The sequence below is a fragment of the Chlorocebus sabaeus genome, chromosome 2 (assembly GCF_047675955.1).
Source record: "Chlorocebus sabaeus isolate Y175 chromosome 2, mChlSab1.0.hap1, whole genome shotgun sequence".
Lineage (NCBI taxonomy): Eukaryota > Metazoa > Chordata > Mammalia > Primates > Cercopithecidae > Chlorocebus > Chlorocebus sabaeus.
The window spans coordinates 13,828,156-13,836,105 of record NC_132905.1 but is presented as its reverse complement, the minus strand read 5'-3'; the positions used below and the strand labels follow the sequence as shown (position 1 = coordinate 13,836,105).

Sequence of the window (7,950 nt, the reverse complement as noted above, 5' to 3'; positions counted from 1 at the left end):
TAAAAGAAAATAAATAAATAATAATAAAAATTAAAAGAAAAGAAAAGAAGGGATTCTGAAAATGAAAAAAGCCAAACTCAGGTGCTGCCAGGGCTGGACAAGCAGCACTCGTGGTGAAGTGGTTGGAGAGAGGTGCAGGCCTGTCTAAAGCGGTGGACACTGCTCAGCTTCTGCCAGTGTCGCCACATGGGAAGGCCGGGATTGACAGTTTTTCATGAGAAACTGTGAATCTAGATCAGGGTGTCCAACCTTTTAGCGTCCCTGGGCCGCACATGAAATACGCTAACACTAACGATAGCTGATGAGCGAAAAAGAAAAAATCGCAAACAAAATCTCATGTTTTAAGAAACATTATGAATTTGTGTTGGGCCGCGTTCAAAGCCATCCTGGGCCACATGTGGCCTGTGGGTTGCGGGTTGGACAAGCTTGATCTAGATTGTTATGTGACACCTGTTGATATTTAAATGTTAGGGAGAATTTATGCATATACAGGCCAGTTTTGGCTTGAGGGCCATGAGTTTGAGGCCTCTGTGATACTGCAGCCCTTCCATTTTGCAGATGAGGAGCTGGCCGGGAGTGTTAGCACAGCTGCCTCCAAGCCTGGCAGATGGTTCTGGATGGGGACTCGAAGGGGTGCCTCGGGGAGGCAGTGCTTGGACTCAGCTCTGAAGAAGGGTCAGATTCCCACAAAAAAGGGGAGAGGGCATTCCAGGGGGCGGAGGAGTGTGAGCAAGCATGTGTGGTGGGAATATGGAAGACTGTTTTCCAGGTAGAGGGAAGTAAGAAGACGAGGAACTGGAAAAGGAGTTGAAGGAGACAGGTTGATGAGGATGACGGAATAAAGCGGAGACAGAAGGTCAGATTGGACCCAAAAGAGGGTTGGAAAAATCACCCAAACACTTTAATAATATTAGGAACTTCACTTCTGAAATTGTGTGGCAACAAGCAGCTCGTCTATTTTACCACTTACTTCGGGTTCTTGGCAACCCTGCGTACACCAGGGAATGTTTGCCTAACAAGAAACGTTCTCACTCACAGATTGTTTACAAACGCCTTGAACATTTTTGTAATATTTTTATAAATATTAGATTAGAAATTTCCTATAGAATTGTAAAGTGTGAGTGGGTTAATTAAAGATTTTAACATTTCAACTTAGCAGGTTTTTCTTTTTCTTTTTTTTTGAGACAGGGTCTCACTCAGTGGCCCAGCAGGCTGGAGTGCAGTGATGCAATCTCAGCTCACTGCAACCTCCACCTCCCGGGTTCAAATGCTCCTCCCACGTCAGCCTCCTGAGTAGCCGGGACTACAGGCGTGCACCACCACACCTGGCTCATTTTTGTGTTTTTTGATAGAGACAGGGTTTCACCATATCGGCCAGGCTGGTCTCCAACTCCTGACTTCAAGTGATCCACCTGCCTCGGCCTCCCAAAGTGCTGGGATTATAGTCGTGAGCCACCATACTTCGCCAGCAGATTTCTCTAAGTATTTTAGAGGCAATATTTTTCCCCCAAATCTCTCTTGTGCAAATTTTCTACCTCACAGCTGCCAAAACTTGAGGTGATGGACAAAAATAGTTGATATATAATGCTAGAAAGACTTAAGTGAGGTTTAGAGAGAGAGTCTAGAAAGAGTTCACTTTCAGAGCGGAGGATCAGGGCAGGCTCCCTGGAGGAAAAGGTTTTGAATATGTGTGTTGAAGGGTGGGTGAAACAGACCAGGCAGATGGATTAGGGAAAGTGAGGGCATGCCGGGTGGAGGGCCCTCTGTGTGCTCAAATGTGAGGTGGGAATGACGGGGGTGAGAGCTTGGACCAAGGGGGCTGGGGCTGGGGCTCGGGTGCCAAGAACCAAACAGCCACCATAAGGCCTGTCTGGGGCTCAGCCAGACTGGGGAGTAGTGCATGAGAAGAGGAATGGGGAGCCCTAGAGGGTTTTAAGCAGGGGAGGAATGTGGAGTCCATAGCAAGGCAGAGTGACTGGTGGGGAGGTGGGGAGGATGCCATGGCAATCATTCACGACAAGCCTCGGCCCCAAGCCTCAAGGAGGCAGGCAAGGCTGAGCTTCTCTTTCTAGATTGTTTGTGGGTGCAAAAGGGCAGCAAAGAACGTGGGTGCCTCGTCCTTCTGCCCACGGTCTAGGGTCCTTCCCCTCACCCCAGTGGAGCCATCATAGGCGAAATATAAGAACAAGTTGCCTGCGTTCAGTGGCTACAGAATACCTGGCCTTGCACAGAAGGCTGCGGGGTTTCTGCTCATTCATTCTTCCCGCATGAGGGAGCCGCTACGTCCATTTTACACAGGACACCGAGTCCCAGAGACGCTAAGCAGCATGCCTGAGGTTACACAGTCAAGAAGGGGCACAGCAGGATTCACCCAAAAGTCTTCACTCCGGCTACTGCCCTATCATGACACTCACGCGCTCCCACCAAATCTGGCTCGTGTTTCCAGGACCATAATCATCCCTATTTACCAGATGGGTAAACCGAGGCTCTGAGAGGTAGAGTCACTTGCATGAGGCCATACGGCAGGAAGGGTCAAAGTAAAGATTTGAATCCCTGGGTCCAGTCAACTCGGGAGCCTGCTTTCTTCCCACCAAATGCCTCAGCTGCTTGGCTCCTGGGCATCTGTTTCCTCGTCTGATGAACGGGGGTGATGGTGATGCCCCCTGGCACGGTCTACAGAGGATCCCGGGTGGTGCACGTCAATCACCCAGCTCAGTGCCTGGCACTCAGTGGATGCTTTAAACGTGACGGCTGTGTTTATTTGTATAAAGGTGGCTGAACATTAAATGGGTGGATTTATGGAAGGCGCTTAGGGTAGTGCCCTGCACATAATAGATGCTCAAGAAACACTAGAAGCAGTTATTATTATTATAGGATCTACCACAGGGGACAGCCCAGTGTCCCCTCAAAGCTACTTCCTTCCCAAGTTGCCTTCCATTTATTTCTCCCTTCATCCAACACACTGGCCTTAGGGTCCAGGTCAGGATTTGGGGGCTTGGAGGGCTTAGGTTACAATTTGGGGTGACTTGGCCCCTCCTGCCCATCAGTCAGAGTGATGCTGAGAGCACTGGATGATAAGACCAGACTTCTAGGTCCACGCCCCGGACCCGCTGTGTGATCTCTGGCAACAGCCTTGCCCTCTCTGGGCCTTGGTTTCTCCTTTCATCTGCAGAACCTGGGCCAGGCTGCCCTGGGAAGTGCCAGCCCCAAATGGGGCCGGGGGCGGTTCCTGTGTCCCCTTGGCCACCAGCCTCCATCTTCCGCCTCCTGAGCTGCAGGCCCGCCCGGCTCAGCTGTGACGATGAACCAGCCAATCTGTTTACTGAACTGGCTGACCCCTTCCGGGAACTCGGCCCAAGCTTCCCAGAACTCCGGTATTAATGACCCGGAGCCACATGACGGAGCATGACACAGCACTTTTGGGCACAAGGCAGGGCCCAGAGGGGTGCGTGGGGGCCGCAGCCCAGCCCCCAAGCCCGTCCAGCGGGTGAGTCACCCGGGCCCCCTGCAGCTTCCTGATCCCAGCCACTCAGCTGTCCTCCCCACCCCCAGGATATCCCCAGTTGTCAGGGCTGCTCTGGGACCCCTTGATCTTTGCACTAGGGACTTAGCGTCGGTCTTGGGTGATCAGGGCTGCCTTCTGGGATTACAGATGGGGACAGTGAGGCCCAGAGAACTAGAGTGAATGAACAGTGCGCTCTGAGTAAGCGTCCACTGTGTGGGAGGCACTGGGCAAATACGTCATGTTAGTCTCACAGCAATGCAACACAGTGGCATAGTTTAATCCCCATATGATAGATGGGGAAACTGAGGCTCAGAGCGGGAATGAATTCTCCCAAGGGCATGCAACGAGGGCACTCTCTGTTTGACCAGAGATAATTTCCTCTTGTCTCCTCAGCAGCCGACAAGGGAGGTGCCATGTGGACTGTTTCACAACTGGAGAAACTGAGGCACAGAGGGGTTGAGTCACCTGCCTAAGGCACTAAGCAGTCTGGCTCCAGGACCTGTGCTCAGAACCAGCACCTGGCACATAGCTGGCACCGACATGGTCTCTGTGCACTGCCGTGGATGAGAACAATGCTGGCTGTGGTGTCCAGCGGAGCTGGGTTCCGATGCTGACTTCACCTTTCTCAGGCTGCACAGCCTGGAGCACGTGGCTGCACCCTGCTGTGCCTCAGTTTCCTCACCTGTCAGGGGTGATTGTGGTCACCCCGATCTTGCAGAGCTGCAGTGAGGGCTATGAGTGAGGGGTGTCTAAACTGCACCTGGACACCCAGAAGGCGCTCTGTGAACACTGACTTTCATTGGCCCAGGCCTCTGAATCCATGACAGGTCAGCCTCTGGGCCCCACGTCTTCCTCCTTCACCCTTTGCCGCCCCAGGGCAAAGTGAGGGCGGTGGTTTTTATGGGCCTGGGAACCAGACAGGCTCTGGGGCTTGGAGGGGGTGCCTGCTGCTGGCGAGAGTGGGGCCTCCTGGTTCCCAGTCCCTGATTTTGGGCTGGGGGCTGGGGGTGGGCAGGGGTGGGGCAGCACTTTGATGCTCTTCCCTTCATTCCACCACCATTGCTGGAGCTCCTACTGTATGCCAGACTGCAGGGGACCCAGAAGTGAACAAGGTCTCTGCCCTCACTGTGGTGGAGGAGAGGATGGAGGAGATAAACATCGGTGAGCAAACGCTCGAAGACGCGAGAGGATTTCACCAGGGAGAAGGGCCGTGGTGGGAATCAGCAGGGGTGTTGGGAGCTGGGTGGGTCAGACAGGGCTTTTCTGAGGCGGTGCCGAGGAGCAGACGCCTGAAGGAGAAGAAGGACCAGACCTGGGGAAGAGATTTCCAACAGAGGGAAATTCACCACAGCACATGCAAAGGCCCTGAGGGTGGGAACGGGTTTGGGAGGTTCCAGGAAAGGCGAGGAGGCTGAAGGGGTGTGAGGAGGGGACAGCAGCAGGACATGGTGCTGGAGGGCCAGCAGGGGTCGGACCATGCAGGGCTTCGTGGGCTGAGTGGGCAGTGGCGGCTGGGACTTGGGCAGGAACTGATGTGAGAGATGGCAAGACCGCCTGAGATGGCGTTCAGAGCTTCTACCCATCTCACAGACGAGCTCGCTGAGGCCTGGGCCAGCTTCCCCTAGAAGGTCAGTGGCTGGACAGGCATGAGAATCGAGGGAGTTCCACTCCCCTGGAGAAGACAGAAGCCAGAACACGGGTAGAGGAGAGGGTCCCGCGTTCACCCCTGCAGCCCCGAGAGCTGTGGGCTGTGGGGCCGCCTGGATGGCTTCCTGGCAGAGGAGGTGCCCTCCAAGCTGTGGCTGGGGCAGAAGGGCTGGGAGAGCTTTCCTAGTGAGGGAAACAGCACACAGAGAGGCCCTGAGGCGGCGGTGAGGTGCAGGCGTGTCTGGGAGATTCTTCACTGCTTGGGAGTCAGGAGAGTGGCGGGGTGAGGAGGTGTTACTGTCAGGGTCTCCCTCTCAGAAGGCCTTGGGGCCAAGGGGAGGAGCTAGAATTGCCTTTCACCACGGGCAGACCCCAGGATGGATCCCAGGACTGCCTGGAGACAGGCACACGTCTGCCCTCATGTGGCCCACAGTCCAGGGGCAGGGACAGTCTGGAGAGGTCAGGGCCAGTGGGGGGGCAGGAGGGCAGAGGGGCAGAACTCCCATCCTAGTTCCAGTCTCAGTGCTGTGACACACTCGCTGTGTGACTTGGGGCAAGTCACTTCACCTTTCTGAGCCTCCGTGTCCTCATCCATAAACACCACCTGGAAAGATATTCTCAGAACACAGTGAGATCATTCACTCATTCGTCCACTCATTTATTCCTTGGATTTTATTTTTTAGCGCTTCTTATATGCCAGGCCCTGGGCTGGGTGCTAGGGACACAGCAGTGACCAAAACTCCTGCCCTTGTAGGGCTGGTGGAAGAGGTAGTGTAAAGCAGCGAGTAGTTAAGAACACAGACATTGGAGCCGGGGGGCTTGGGTTAACTCCCGGCCCACTGCTTATTTGCAGTGTGGCTTCGGGTGAGACACTTTACCTCTTTGAGCCCTACCTATAAAATGCCACGTCATAGGATTGCTGAAAGGACAAATGAGTTAATACACGTAATGTGTTTAGCACACAGCCTGGTACACAGTAGGTGCTCAATTGTGCTTGAATGAGCAGAGATGTGCAATAAGCAAACAGAAGAGAGGTGAATGGATGAGACAGTGTCTGATAGTGGGAAGTACAAGTGGCCAGCTCTTAGCAACAAGTAGGCATTCAGTAGGTGGTCAATAAGTGTTTCTCCTCCTTTATCTCCTTCCGAGTCCATCTTGGACCTTAGCCCATAGGGGACTTAAGGGCCTGAGGTTTGGAATCTGTGTGGAAGGTGGGAAGTCGTCTTTGCTGGTTCAGAAACCCAGAGCCGAGTTTTGGAGTTGGGAAGGGCAGAGATGCCCCCAGCATCCCCCGCCCCTCATGCTCCCTGCACCCTGTCCCCAGCATCATGTGCAGCCTGGGTGGCTGCGACGAGCTGGGGCCTGCCCGACGGGTCCCCAGTAATGACACTCATTACACAGGTGTCTGGCGGCGGGGGGAGGAGAAGGCCCCAGGGGCCGCATTCACATGGCGCCCAGCCAGCCCACCCCGGGCCCTTCCTCGTCCTTTATGAGTCTGGTGCCCAGGGCAGGCGGGCAGGCGGGGGAGAGGAGCTGGCGAAGGGCCAGCTGGCGCCCAGTGAAAGGAGGGAAAGTTGAGAGGTCTGGGTGCCAAGCTCTGGAGTGGAGGCCAGGGGAGGTGGGCACGGGGGGCGTGTGTGTGTGTGCACGCATGTGTGTGTCAGTGTGTTTGGGGGGTGCAGTGAATGTGTCCAGGTCTGTGCATCTCCCCTGGCCTGTGTGCAGAGATGAGAGGGTCTCTGTAGATGAAGCACTGATGGTCCCATGCCCGTTTCATTTGTTCTGTAACCTACACTGTGAGGTGGGTACCAGGCTGGGTCCAGCCTGGGCCTGGTGACATTAGAGCCAGCCCCAGGGCAGCCCTAGACTCTGCCGTCTAAGAGCTCCAAATCCAGGGAGAGAGAGACGCCAGGCAGAGGACTAGGACATCCCAGTGAAGACTTTGATGGAGAAAAACAAGGCAGGGAGCTAAGATCAATAGGATGGGGTCAGAGGCTTCACTGGAAGGTGAACTTGGCCGGAGGCCTGGAGGACGAGCCGCCATGGCAAGATTGGCAGGAGGAATGGCAAGCGCAAAAGCCTGGAGTCAGGGCTCAACTTGGCCTGTGTGAAGCGGCGAGTGAGGAGGGAACTGGGGGCCGGGGCAGGTCTAGAGCTCATGGCCAAAGTCAGGAGTGTGCATCTTCTGGGCGCAGTGGGAAGCTTGGCATGCGGTAGGCACACAGATGGGGGCTCCGCTGGGGTGAATGGGTTTGATGAGAGCGGGGACCAGGCCCTCTGGGTGTGGGAACAATTGGCTTTCAGAGCTACAGACGGGAACGTGGGCTGCTCAATTGTGTTTGAACCTTTTCTCCTGGGTTCAAACCCCTCCTGGATCCTGGAACCTATTATTAAGCTGACTGCACCCTGGGGCACCGGCCTTTATCCCCAGACAGGGCCCTGGCCCCCAAGACGCGGGTGGACGGGAGATACTGGTGAACCCCATGCCTACCCCACCCCTGCCAGGCCCCTCGGCAGGGCCAAGTCTGCTTCTGAGAGCTGGAAGGAGATTGTGGAGCACTGAGTACCTCCGCTTTTACAGATGGGGAAACTGAAGCCCAGAGAAGGAATGGGTATGTCCTGGGGTCTTGTGGCAGGGCATGGGGGGCAGCACCCAGAAAGCCTCCGTCACACTCCTATCTCTTCCTACTTCATCCCCGCCCACAGCAGGCTCCTCCCAGTATGACTCTGGCAGGGTAGCAGCTGGTGTCTGGGCAGAGCTACAGAGAAGAGCTGGGTCTGGTTTGAGAAGCCTCTCT

At 55.1% G+C, this 7,950-nt stretch overlaps 1 long non-coding RNA gene across 2 annotated transcripts in view; it reads left to right on the top strand.

Annotated features, from left to right (window-relative positions):
* The first annotated feature begins 3,384 nt into the window (after positions 1–3,384).
* Positions 3,385–7,950, top strand: part of LOC119618555 (uncharacterized) — a 21,755-nt gene continuing 17,189 nt past the window's right edge. Inside the window, exons 1-2 of one of the 2 annotated variants that reach the window (XR_005234904.2) lie at positions 3,385–3,487; positions 3,899–4,332. This is a non-coding gene — a long non-coding RNA (uncharacterized lncRNA). The remainder of the gene's footprint in view (positions 3,488–3,898; positions 4,333–7,950) is intronic. The other variant, XR_005234905.2, reaches the window with a different exon arrangement.